This window comes from Podarcis bocagei, assembly GCF_964188305.1.
Source record: "Podarcis bocagei genome assembly, chromosome: 16".
NCBI classification, from domain to species: Eukaryota; Metazoa; Chordata; class Lepidosauria; order Squamata; family Lacertidae; genus Podarcis; species Podarcis bocagei.
The window spans coordinates 40984810-40997192 of record NC_138142.1 but is presented as its reverse complement, the minus strand read 5'-3'; the positions used below and the strand labels follow the sequence as shown (position 1 = coordinate 40997192).

Genomic DNA, 12383 nt, shown 5'->3' with positions numbered 1-12383 from the left:
GACAACGGAGGACGAGATGGTGGGACAGTGTTCTCGAAGCTACCAGCATGAGTTTGGCCAAACTGCGGGAGGCAGTGGAAGACAGGAGTGCCTGACATGCTCTGGTCCAGGGGGTCACGAAGAGTCGGACTAAACGACCAACAACAACAACAACAAGATCACTTCCACACCAGGGGTGCTGGGAATCAGAGCTCTGTGAGGGGGGAAACTACAGTTCCCTAAATTCTTTGGTATGAGGCCTCGGCAGGGCTGGCTACCCACAGGCACTAGGGGTGTGGGGCACCCGGGCACCAAGCTCTCAGGGGCGCCAGGCCGAGAGTCCAGGGCTGAGATTTGGAGTCCGGGAATTGAAGAGCCAGGCATAGCGCTGCAGGTTTTTCTGCTGCCCCCCCCAAATGGGGCGCTGAGCAGTTTTTTGCACCCCAGGCACGTGGGTAGCGCTGTGGGTTAAACCACAGAGCCTAGGACTTGCTGATCAGAAGGTCGGCGGTTCGAATCCCCGCGACGGGGTGAGCTATCGTTGCTCGGTCCCTGCTCCTGCCAACCTAGCAGTTCAAAAGCACACCAGCACAAGTAGATCAATAGGTACCGCTCCGGCGGGAAGGTAAAGGGCGTTTCCGTGCGCTGCTCTGGTTCGCCAGAAGCGGCTTAGTCCTGCTGGCCACATGACACGGAAGCTGTATGCCGGGTCCCTCGGCCAGTAAAGTGAGATGAGCGCCGCAACCCCAGAGTCGGCCACAACTGGACCTAATGGTCTGGGGTCCCTTTACCTTTACCGCATATGCTAAATATGGCCCTTGGGAGAGTCACTACTGAGGATCCCCTGTGGCTCAGCTCAGACCCACCAGTTCTGTGTTGTGGGCTGTTTTGTGGATGTCCCACTTGAGGTCAGACAGGCCCTCTCTACCTCTGTTGAACTTCTGAAATCTAATGAATACTTCTTCTTCTTCTTCTTCTTCTTCTTCTTCTTCTTCTTCTTATTATTATTATTATTATGGCGGGCTTTTATACTGGAGAAAGTGTGACCACTTATTGGTGGCTAGGGGAACTGCAGCATGACGACAGCCTTACAGTTTTTGTATATAGGCAGAAAATAATTTTGTACATCCTTATTCGGAACATGGTTGGTCCATACTTGGCTGTCTTTGCTGACAGCTTCTCAAAGACCATGCACCACATTGAGAGACTATATATACAGTCTGGCCAAGCAACGGCTGGTTTTCAGAGAGCTGACAGGCCGAATGTTTCCAACTGCCTGTCACAGAGAACTGATTGCCTGCTAGCTGCCAATAATTCAGCCAGCCTACAGTCTGGACGAAACATAGACACCTAAGGATACGGCCAGGGATTCACTAAAATGTGGAGGCTATGCCTGGCTGTTTGACTTGAAAAAGGTTTTCGGATTTATTGGGAGCACAGAAGACATGTAAGAGTAGAAAGATAACCTCGCAATTTCCACAAATTGTGTAATATGGATTTGTAATTGTTTATTTTATGGGATTGTTCTCTAAGGTAAGGACAGGCATAATGAAAGATTGATGATAGTAAAGACTAGTCATTCTGGGTGTTACCTAACTAAATTCTACTTAGACTCATTAATGGGCAGTAATTAGGCACATGAGTAGGACTAACGCTGTATCCAAGCCAGTGATAATGATTATTAATCAGACTGTAATGGATATGGAATGTGGATAAAAATGGTATACTGAGGACTTAATTCCTTAAGATGAGGGTTTCTTGTGTAAAGGATGCTTGATGGTTAATCATATAATAAGGATTTGTCATTATGATAAGTAGGGTAACCACACCAAATCAGTTTGGAAACATTTAAGAACACAATGTTGCGTTGTAGGAAATCCGAAGGAAATTTGCACAGTGTAAAATCCAATAAAAGAAGATGAGTTCGTGCTAACATAAAAAATAAATAAACAAGTCGTCCCTGCAATTGGAAAACCGGGTGACTCACCCTTGCCAGTTGCTTCAGAAACCTTCTATTTCCTTACTAAATTCTGCCAGGCTCTGGGGTGGCAAAGCCCAGTCTTATCAAGGTAAATTTGGGATCCACGCAGTCCAAGCTTTGAAATCAGCAACAGGTCACAAGAGAAACTTTTGTGCACAGCTCAGCCTTGCCAATAATAAGGACAAGTAATGGCAAGTACCGCTTCATGGATCACTGCCTTGCCGTGGCGAAGGGGCTTGAATAACTCGGAGAAGCTATGAGCTATGCCAAGCAGGGCCACCCAAGATGGACAGGTCATAGTGGAGAGTTTTGAGCAAACGTGATCCACCTGGAGTAGGAACCGGCAAGCCACTCCAGTATCCCTGCCAAGAAAACTCCATGGACAAAGACAACAGACATATAAAAGTTATGACGCTGGAAGATGAGCCCCTCAGGTCGGAAGGTGTCCAACATGCTACTGGGGAAGAGCGGAGGACAAGTACAAGTAGATTCAGAGCTGATGAAGCGGCTGGGCCAAAGCCGAAAGGATGCTCAGTTGCGGATATGCCTGGAAGCGAAAGGAAAGTCCAATGCTGTAAAGAAAAATATTGCATAGGAACCTGGAATGTAAGAACCATGAACCTGGGTAAGTTGGATGTGGTCAAAAATGAGATGGCGAGAATAAATATTGACATCCTGGGCATCAGTGAACTAAAATGGACGGGAATGGGCGAATTCAGTTTGGATGACCATCATATCTACTACTGTGGGCAAGAATCCCGTAAAAGAAATGGAGTGGCCCTCATAGTCAACAAAAGAGTGGCAAATGCTGTATTGGGATGCAATCTCAAAAACGATAGAATGATCTCGATACGAATCCAAGGCAGACCTTTTAACATCACAGTAATCCAAGTTTATGCACCAACCACTGGTGCTGAAGAAACTGAAATTGACAAATTCTATGAAGACTTACAAGACCTTATAGAATTGACACCAAAGAAGGATGTTCTTCTCATTATAGGGGATTGGAATGCTAAAGTAGGGAGTCAAGAGATAAAAGGAACAACTGGCAAGTTTGGCCTTGGAGTTCAAAATGAAGCAGGGCAAAGGCTAATAGAGTTCTGCCAAGAGAACAAGCTGGTCATCACAAACACGCTTTTCCAACAACACAAGAGACGACTCTACACATGGACATCACCAGATGGGCAGCATCGAAATCAGATTGATTATATTCTCTGCAGCCAAAGATGGAGAAACTCTATACAGTCAACAAAAACAAGACCTGGAGCGGACTGTGGCTCAGATCATCAGCTTCTTATAGCAAAATTCAAGCTTAAACTGAAAAAAGTAGGAAAAACCACTGAGCCGGTAAGATACAATCTAAGTCAAATCCCTTATGAATACACAGTGGAAGTGAGGAACAGGTTTAAGGATTTAGATTTGGTGGACAGAGTGCCTGAAGAACTATGGATGGAGGCTCGCAACATTATACAGGAGGCAGCAACGAAAACCATCCCAATGAAAAGGAAATGCAAGAAAGCAAAGTGGCTGTCCAATGAGGCCTTACAAATAGCAGGGGAGAGAAGGCAAGCAAAATGCGAGGGAGATAGTGAAAGATACAGGAAATTGAATGCAGATTTCCAAAAAATAGCAAGGAGAGACAAGAAGGCCTTCTTAAACGAGCAATGCAAAGAAATAGAGGAAACAACAGAATGGGAAAAACCAGAGATCTGTTCAAGAAAATTGGAGATATGAAATGGACATTTCGTACAAAGATTACCATAATAAAGGACAAAAGTGGAAAGGACCTAACAGAAGCAGAAGACATCAAGAAGAGGTGGCAAGAATATACAGAGGAACTATACCAGAAAGATATGGATGTCTCGTACACCCCAGGTAGTGTGGTTGCTGACCTTGAGCCAGACATCCTGGAGAGTGAAGTCAAATGGGCCTTAGAAAGCACTGCAAATAACAAGGCCAGTGGAAGTGATGGTATTCCAGCTGAACTACTTAAAATTTTAAAAGATGATGCTGTTAAGGTGCTACACTCAATATGCCAGCAAGTTTGGAAAACTCAGCAGTGGCCAGAGGATTGGAGAAGATCAGTCTACATCCCAATCCCAAAGAAGGGCAGTGCCAAAGAATGCTCCAACTACCGCACAATTGCACTCTTTTCACACGCTGGATGAATCCCAAGCCGGAATTAAGATTGCCGGAAGAAATATCAACAACCTCAGATATGCAGATGACACAACCTTGATGGCAGAAAGTGAGGAGGAATTAAAGAACCTTTTATTGAGGGTGAAAGAGGAGAGCGCAAAATATGGTCTGAAGCTCAACATCAAAAAACGAAGATCATGGCCACTGGTCCCATAACCTCCTGGCAAACAGAAGGGGAAGAAATGGAGGCAGTGAGAGATTTTACTTTCTTGGGCTCCATGATCACTGCAGATGGTGACAGCAGTCACGAAATTAAAAGACGCCTGCTCCTTGAGAGAAAAGCAATGACAAACCTAGACAGCATCTTAAAAAGCAGAGACATCACCTTGCCAACAAAGGTCCGTATAGTTAAAGCCATGGTTTTCCCAGTAGTGATGTATGGAAGTGAGAGCTGGACCATAAAGAAGGCTGATCGCCGAAGAATGGATGCTTTTGAATTGTGGTTCTGGAGGAGACTCTTGAGAGTCCCATGGACAGCAAGATCAAACCTCTCCATTCTGAAGGAAATCAGCCCTGAGTGCTCACTGGAAGGACAGGTCCTGAAGCTGAGGCTCCGAGACTTTGGTCACCTCGTGAGAAGGGAAGACTCCCTGGAAAAGACCCTGATGTTGGGGAAGATGGAGGGCACAAGGAGAAGGGGACGACAGAGGACGAGATGGCGGGACAGTGTTCTCGAAGCTACCAGCATGAGTTTGACCAGACTGCGGGAGGCAGTGGAAGACAGGAGGGCCTGGCGTGCTCTGGTCCAGGGGGTCACGAAGAGGCGGACACGACTCAACGACTAAACAACAACAATGGCAAGTAACGAACGGCAAGCGATGGTAAACCCCAAAATCACTTACCCTAGAAAGCAATGGATAAATCTTTCAAGGAAACCGGGTGTGGGGGAACTTTGGCCCTTCGGAGGTTCCCAAACTACAACTCCCATCAGCCCCAGCAAGCATGGCCAGGCGTGAGGATGGGAAACGTAGTTCAGCGACACCTTGGCGGGCCAAATGATCCTTGCACCAAAGTAAATAAATGCACAAAGCAAAACAAAACACTCCCAAGGGCAGGCATCCCCAAACTCGGCCCTCCAGATGTTTTGGGACTACAATTCTCAGCATCCCTGACCACTGGTCCTGTTAGCGAGGGATGATAGGAGTTGTAGTCCCAAAACATCTGGAGGGCCGGGTTTGGGGATGCCTGCCCGAGGCTGACTCCTACACAGAGTAGACCCGGCGAAGTTAATAAATGCGGTTAATTTCAATCTACTCTGAATGGGAGTCCGCTGAATGCAACCCCAATGAGGTTATGGCCTCAGCCTGCGCAGGCCTGAAAGCTAACAACTTTGGGGGGTTATTTTAATCCCGCAGTGGAAACATAAAAGAAAAAAACGCTAGTCCACTACTATGATTTAATCCTACGCGGTGACTGGGCAAAGGCTTTTGCACGCCAATATTTCTGTTTTTTAACCCAGCCTTTCGGAAACTTAGAAAAGCAAACAGAGGGCTAGATTCAGATGTGCCACACTCAAATGCCTGCACGGCTCTCCTTTCTGAAAACCCCGGAAGGGAAAGGCCTTAAAAAACAGCAACACAACTATCGGTTTAGTTTGGACAGACCTGAGGGTGCCGTAAACGTGCTTTCGCAAACAGAAAGGAAGGAGGGGGGAAGACAGGCCTGCCATGCCCACGCTCAAAAGCGGGGACATTTTCCCCCACCCAGATCAAGGATCATTAACTGGTTCCGGGATGCCAGGGTGCCCTCGATTTGCAGGGGGGGAAGTTGCACGCATACACATCAGGGTGGCGAAGATTTGGTGTAGGCCTCAAAAAGGGAGACTGGCACTTCCTGGATCGGAGGAAAAGAGCAGAAGAGAGAAGGAAGGAAGACTTTGGGGTAGGGGGCAGCAATCTTTTTCAGCAGGGGGCCGGTCCACTGACCCTCAGACCTTGCGGGGGGCCGGATTATATTTTGGGGGGAAAATGAACAAATTCCTATGCCCCACAAATAACCCAGAGATGCATTTTAAATAAAAGGACACATTCTACTCATGTAAAAACACGCTGATTCCCGGACCGTTTGTGGGCCAGATTTAGAAGGCGATTGGGCCGGATCCGGCCCCGCAGGCCTTAGTTTCCCTACCCATGCTCTGGGGGGAAAGATAAACTGATATCCTACAGCGATGAAGCACACTTTGGAGAGGCAGGCTAGGAACCTCTCCCAAACTCTGCGTGGTTATGTGTAAACATGGCTTTAAGGCACAGGATTCTTGGATAAAGCTGTCAGAGAAAGGGCCATTATGGCTGGGACAATGGACCCCATAAATTAGGAGAGAAAAGAGAGAAGGGAGAAGCTAGCAATGATACAAAGGGTGGAAATTTAAGGGTGGGGGCACCGAACTCTCCCTGTCCTGCCCCCCTCTTCTCCTCCCCACTTTCGATGAACATTTACTTGAAGGGAGTTCTCGCCCGAGCCCCAAAAAGTGTCCGAAACAAAGTCTATTTCCCCCTCACAGCCCAGAGAGGGGAGGAAAAACAGTCCCCAAGTGGAAATAAAGTGAGTGGGTCAGACAAACCCTTTTTTCTGGAAATAAACACATTTCTCTTCCTTTCATCTCCAAAACACACATCCCTCAAAAATAAAAAGGTTCAGCTCTACAGAGTACCTTTCAAACTTTTTTATATAGATGCAAAAAGGTTTTGTGGGGGGGGGGAATAAGGTGGGGATTCCTACAAATTGGGGGAAGGGAAGAAAGACCTGGAAACCCCCTTCTATAATAGGATTCTGGAGGAAACAGGGTTTTTCAATTAAAAAAAAGGAGAAGAACAATTGTTAATTTTCCGAGAGAGAAAAGAGAATTACCTCCGGGGTTCTTCCTCCCGCAAGTGAATCCGAATCGTGTGCAATGTGGGGTGGATGGAAGTGTGGGTCGATCCTGGCTGCCCCCACCCCCACAAAAAAAAAAAAAATCCCTGGATGGAAATTAGTCATAGGGAAGGGGGGAGGGAGCGAGGGAGGGGCGCCCCGTGCAAAGGATCCGCCCCATTGCCAAATAACAGTTTAGCCATTCAAAGCCCCGTGCGCGGAGCTCCGAGGCCCCGATCCCGCGCGCCTTTACTTGCGAGTAAGCGCCGTTAGGCCCCCGCGGGGCTTCCTTCCGAGCAGACGCGCCCTTTCCTCCGGATCCTGGAGCTCGGGGCTTCCTGGTGCAGGGCCGCTGAGCCCGCTTACTCCCGAGTAAGCGCGCTCCTGGAGTCCCGCGTCAAACCGGCCGGCGGCCCGCAGGCTTCGCCGGGAGTTTAGTCCCCCCTTTCCAAAACGCAGAGCAAGCCGGGGTTACTCTAGAGTAAAGGCCGCGCCCGATCCGGTGCAAAAACACTCCTTTAAAAGCTCGAATGCCCGGTAAGAGGAGCAGATGCGCTATGCCGTAAGGAGGTGCAGACGCCCCGCGATTAATGCGTGCGCCCTTAATGGCGATGGGTCTACTCCAAGTATATCTGGATGCAAGCAGAGCTTTTGCCATGCCTACTCGGAGGCAAGCCCCGTTGACTTCCACCGAGGCTTACTCCCGAGTAAGCGGCGTGAGGATCGCGGCCTGCCTCGGCCCCGATCCGAAACCAGACACCCCCCCCCCAAAAAAAACACAAAACTTCATGAAATCAATGGAGCTGAGTCTCCTCGGTGAGTAATACATACTGGAAAGTGCCCACGAGTATTTTTCCTTTAAACCGGGAGTGGCGAGGGCGCGCGGGAGGGAGATATCGATCCGGTTTATAGTCTGTTTACATGACGGAAGAGAGAAAGCAGGAGAAGAGTTGGGGCGAGGAAAGAGGAATAAATGAGGGTGTGTTCCCCCCCCCCAAAAAAACCCTCACCCTCCCAAACAAAAAACACACACAAACTCCCCCCCAAAGAATTAGGAATCAACTCGCCTTTGGCGCAGCGCAGCCGAAATGGGAAGGCGCAAAGCGGAGCCTCGCCTGGAGCCACAAAGTTACTCATGACACAAACCTCCTTCCGCTCGCAGTTTCCTGAACCCGGAGCAAGAGGGGGGGGGCAGGATTGCAAAGAGAGAGGAGGGGTTTTTTTTGGAGGGGGGGTTTGAAGAGAAGCTCGTGGAAGGAAAGCAAAGTGGGGGGGGAAGAGGGAGAGGGAAACCCAACTTGTTGCAAAACCTCAGGGCGCACCGACAAGACGAGGGATCCACTCACGTTTTGCACCAGGAAGTCTAGCAGATCTCTGCGGAATATCCCCTTCTCTCTTTTTTTGGGGGGGGTGTGTGTTCCTGGTTTAAAAAAAAAAATGGGGGGTTGGGTGGGAGGTGAGGTTAGGGGGCGCAATCTCTCTTTCGCTCCTGCTCCTCCCCTTTGATCCAAAGCGGCGCGCGGGGGGGGGGGCTGCTGCTGTTGATGGGAAGGGGCAGAAAATAAATAAATAAAAAGTAAAAAGCAGCCTTCTTTTTTGGGGGGGGGGGGTTGCGCGCTTAGTGGGGGGGGGGGTCCGGGGAGTTGTTGGAGAAATGACGTCGCCCCGGGACGGATCAGATTAGCAGCCCCGCGCGCTGCGGGCCTGAGCCATTGGCAACATTAATTCGATATCGCAAAAAAACCACCACTTTTTTTTGGGTGGGGGGGGGGAATAGCCAAGCCTTAGCAATCGACGGCAGAGCCTGGCACGGCGCGTCCCCGCGCCGCCCCTCCCCCTCCATCCATCTCTCTGGCCATCCACTGACTCACCCACTTTGCTGGCGGGGGAGGGCGCGCGGAGGGGGGGTTGTCCCACTTTGGAGGAGGGGGGAGGGAGGGGCCTGCCCGTCACTCGGAGGGTGGGTCTCTCTCTCTCTCTTTCCGGATTCCGGATAGAGCCCCTCCTACCCAAGGGAGGGCACTTCTCTCTTTTTCCCTCCCCCCCCCCGCACTTTTCTTTCTTTCTTTCTTTTTGCAAAAAAAGGAGGTTCTATCTTTTCCTCTTCTGGACTCACCAGTTTTGCAAAAAAGAGATTGGAGGTGGAAAGAAATTGGAGGGAGGGAAAGAGAAATGGGGAGGGGACCCCAATTTTCCCCATCGCTCCCCCCTTTTTCTCTTTTTCTCTTTCTTTCTTTTTGCAAAAAAAAGAGGTTCTATCTTTTCCTCTTCTGGACTCACCAGTTTTGTAAAAGAGAGGTTGGAGCTGGAAGGAAATTGGAGGGAGGGAGAGAGAAATGGGGAGGGGACCCCAATTTTCCCCATCGCTCCCCCTTTTCTTTCTTTCTTTCTTTCTTTCTTTCTTTCTTTCTTTCTTTCTGCAAAAAAAGGAGCTTCTCTCTTTTCCTCTTCTGGACTCACCAGTTTTGCAAAAGAAAGAATGGAGCTGGAAGGAAATTGGAGGGAGGGAGAGGGAAATGGGGAGGGGGACCCCAGTTTCCCCCATCGCTCCCTCCCCACCTCACCCACGTGGCTAAGGGACCCCGGGTTGGACTTGCCGCTCCAGAGGATAAGCAGCTTGGCGCCGGAGTCAGAGCGTTGGTCCATGTAGATCAGCGTAGTCGGCACTGGCTGGCAGCAGCTCATGGAGGGGGGGAGAAGTTGGGGAGGGGGGCAAGGCTCACTCCACCCGGTGTCTAAGCTGCCCCAGGTTGAGTGACGCTTCAGAGGAGTGGCGGAGGAAGCGGATTTTGTGAGTGCGTTGGTGCATAGGGCCTAGTGGTGCTTGCACGGGCTGGCAGCATCTCTCATGGGTTGGCAGAAAAAGAAGGGGGCAACACCCGATTCCCCCTCCTTTCACTCCAGTTGGACTGTTGCTTCGAGGAAGATGAGTCACAGCATTGCTTCACCTAGTTCAGCGAGGTCGACACGGTCTGCCAGCAGTTCTCCAAAGTTTCAGGCAAAAGGGACTTTCTACCAGCTGAACCCAGGACCTTGAGCAGGCAAGGCTGAGGCTCTGCTCTGCTGCTGACCACAAGATAACACCAGAAGGTGACTCGGAAACTGCAATTAATCCAGAATACGGCAGCCAGACTGGTGACTGGGAGCGGCCGCCGGTACCATGTAACACCGGTCCTGAAAGATCTTAATTGGCTCCCAGTACAGTGGTACCTCGGGTTACATATGCTTCAGGTTACATACGCTTCAGGTTACAGACTCTGCTAACCCAGAAATAGCACCTTGGGTTAAGAACTTTGCTTCAGGATGAGAACAGAAATCGTGCTCCGGCGGCGCAGCTGCAGCAGGAGGCCCCGTTAGCTGAAGTGGTGCTTCAAGTTAAGAACAGTTTCAGGTTAAGAACGGACCTCCAGAACGAATTAAGTACTTAACCCGAGGTACCTCGGGTTACACAATTCAAAGTGTTGGTGCTGACCTTGAAAGCCCTAAACCAGGCATAGGCAAACTTGGCCCTCCAGATGTTTTGGGACTACAACTCCCATCATCCCTAGCTAACACAACCAGTGGTCAGGGATGATGGGAGTTGTAGTCCCAAAACATCTGGAAGGCCGAGTTTGCCTATGCCTGTACTAAACGGCCTCAGCCCAGTAGACATGAAGGAGCATCTCCAGCCCCATCATTCTGCCCGGACGCTGAGGTCCAGCTCCAAGGGCCTTCTGGCGGTTCCCTCCCTGCAAGAAGTGAGGTTACAGGGAACCAGGCAGAGGGCCTTCTCAGTGGTGGCACCTGCCCTGTGGAACGCCCTCCCACCAGATGTCAAGGGAATAAACAACTATTTTACTTTTTGACAACTGAAGTGGCCCAGTTTAGGGAAGTTTTTAATGTCTGATGCTGTATTGTGTTTAATATTTGGTTGGAAGCCGCCCAGAGTAGCTGGGGAAACCCAGCCAGATGGGCGGGGTAGAAATAAATTATTATTATTATTACATAAAGCACGCGGCTAGTCCTCATGGTGCACCCAGCGAGTTGTGTTATGCAACTGACAGCAGCAAAAACAAACGGCCTGATGAAACAGTGCAAACATCCTCGGACCAGGATTTCGTATGGAGACCTGGTTGGGGATTATTGCTGTGAAACTCACAGACTCATTTTGTTGTTGTTGTGTTAGCAGAAAGTTAGCAGGCTCCAGAAATTTTACAACATCCGTGTGGCATATTGTGAAATGAAGATCTTCTGCCCAGTTCTGGAACAGGTTGTTTAGGGTTCATCTTTCCAGCAAGTAATTTTTGGGAGGACGCGCTCCTGAAAAGGAGCTTTAAAGTATTGCAAACAAAGAAGAAATAATGTAAATAAAGAAATAATCTAAAGGTGTTTGCTTCCATGCTCTTTTTATTTCCTGCTGTCCAACAGCACCACCTGGTGGCACACTCTGCTTGGTTCTCCTCTTCATCAGCAGGGAATTGTAGTACTCTGAGCAGAAATCTAAGCACTCTCTAAAACTACAGTTCCCAGGAGCTCTCAGCAATCTGAACAAGCACCCTGTTACTTCTTCTGCTTGGTGTGGTGTCTGACCAGGAGCTTGCAGACCAGGGATCAAAAGCCTGCTCAGGCATGAAGCTTGCTGGATGTGTGACCTTCGGCCAGTCACAGTTGTTGTTGTTGTTGTTTAGTCGTGTCCACCTCTTGGTGACCCCCTGGACCAGAGCACGCTAGGCCCATCTGTCTTCCACTGCCTCCCGTAGTTTGGTCAAACTCATCTTCGTAGCTTTGAGAACACTGTCCCACCATCTTGTCCTCTGTCACCCCCTTCTCCTTGCGCCCTCCATCTTTCCCAACATCAGGGTCTTTTCCAGGGAGTCTTTTCTTCTCATGATGTGGCCAAAGTCTTGGAGCCTCAGCTTCAGGATCTGTCCTTCCAGTGAGCACTCAGGGCTGATTTCCTTCAGAATGGAGAGGTTGGATCTTCTTGCAGTCCATGGGACTCTCCAGAGTCTCCTCCAGCACCAGAATTCAAAAGCATCAATTCTTCGGTGATCAGCCTTCTTTATGGTCCAGCTCTCACTTCCATACATCCCTACTGGGAAAACCATAGCTTTAACTATACAGACCTTTGTTGGCAAGGTGATGTATCTGCTTTTTAAGATGCTGTCTAGGTTTGTCATTGCTTTTCTCCCAAGGAGCAGGCGTCTTTTAATTTCGTGACTGCTGTCACACTGACCTCTCCTTTATGGATCACTGCCTTGCCATGGCGAAGGGGCTTGAATAACTCAGAGAAGCTATGAACTATGCCGAGCAGGGCACCCAAGATGAACAGGTCATAGTGGAGAGTTTTGCCCAAATGTGATCCACCTGAAGTAGGAACCGGCAAGCCACTCCA

The 12383-nt window shown here is 49.4% G+C and overlaps 1 protein-coding gene across 3 annotated transcripts in view; it reads right to left on the bottom strand.

Moving 5' to 3' along the window:
• Positions 1–8453, bottom strand: part of CERS2 (ceramide synthase 2) — a 44858-nt gene extending 36405 nt beyond the window's left edge. The window contains exon 1 of one of the 3 annotated variants that reach the window (XM_081173731.1): positions 8356–8453. The gene's annotated coding sequence lies outside the window, so the exon portion shown is untranslated. Of the gene's footprint in view, positions 1–7006; positions 7165–8076; positions 8181–8355 lie in introns of those variants that run through there. The other 2 variants (XM_081173733.1, XM_081173732.1) reach the window with 2 other exon arrangements.
• Between the last annotated feature and the right edge of the window lie 3930 nt (positions 8454–12383).